Genomic DNA, 1,062 nt, shown 5'->3' on the forward strand with positions numbered 1-1,062 from the left:
TTCACAAAGCACCTACCTTGATAAGATATTGAAGAAGTTCAATATGGATCAGTCTAAGAAGGGGTTCTTGCCTGTGTTGCAAGGTGTGAAATTGAGCTCGGCTCAATGTCCGACCACGGCAGAAGATATAGAAGAGATGAGTGTCATCCCCTATGCCTCAGCCATAGGTTCTATTATGTATGCTATGCTGTGTACCAGACCTGATGTAAACCTTGCCGTAAGTTTGGTAGGAAGGTACCAAAGTAATCCCGGCAAGGAACACTGGACAGCGGTCAAGAATATCCTGAAGTACCTGAAAAGGACTAAGGAAATGTTTCTCGTTTATGGAGGTGGCGAAGAGCTCATCGTAAAAGGTTACGTCGACGCTAGCTTCGACACAGATCTGGATGACTCTAAGTCACAAACCAGATACGTGTATATATTGAATGGTGGGGCAGTAAGCTGGTGTAGTTGCAAGCAGAGCGTCGTGGCGGGATCTACATGTGAAGCGGAGTACATGGCAGCCTCGGAGGCAGCGCATGAAGCAATTTGGGTGAAGGAGTTCATCACCGACCTAGGAGTCATACCCAATGCGTCGGGGCCGATCAAGCTTTTCTGTGACAACACTGGAGCTATTGCTCTTGCCAAGGAGCCCAGGTTTCACAAGAAGACAAGGCACATCAAGCGTCGCTTCAACTCCATTCGTGAAAATGTTCAAGATGGAGACATAGAAATTTGTAAAGTCCATACAGATCTGAATGTAGCAGATCCGATGACTAAACCTCTCCCTAGAGCAAAACATGATCAACACCAGAATTCCATGGGTGTTCGATTCATCACAATGTAACTAGATTATTGACTCTAGTGCAAGTGGGAGACTGTTGGAAATATGCCCTAGAGGCAATAATAAAAGCATTATTATTATTATATTTCCTTGTTCATGATAATTGTCTTTATTCATGCTATAATTGTGTTATCCGGAAATCGTAATACATGTGTGAATAATAGACACCAACATGTCCCTAGTAAGCCTCTAGTTGACTAGCTCGTTGATCAACAGATAGTCATGGTTTCCTGACTATG

This window comes from Triticum urartu, chromosome 7 (assembly GCF_003073215.2).
Source record: "Triticum urartu cultivar G1812 chromosome 7, Tu2.1, whole genome shotgun sequence".
Lineage (NCBI taxonomy): Eukaryota > Viridiplantae > Streptophyta > Magnoliopsida > Poales > Poaceae > Triticum > Triticum urartu.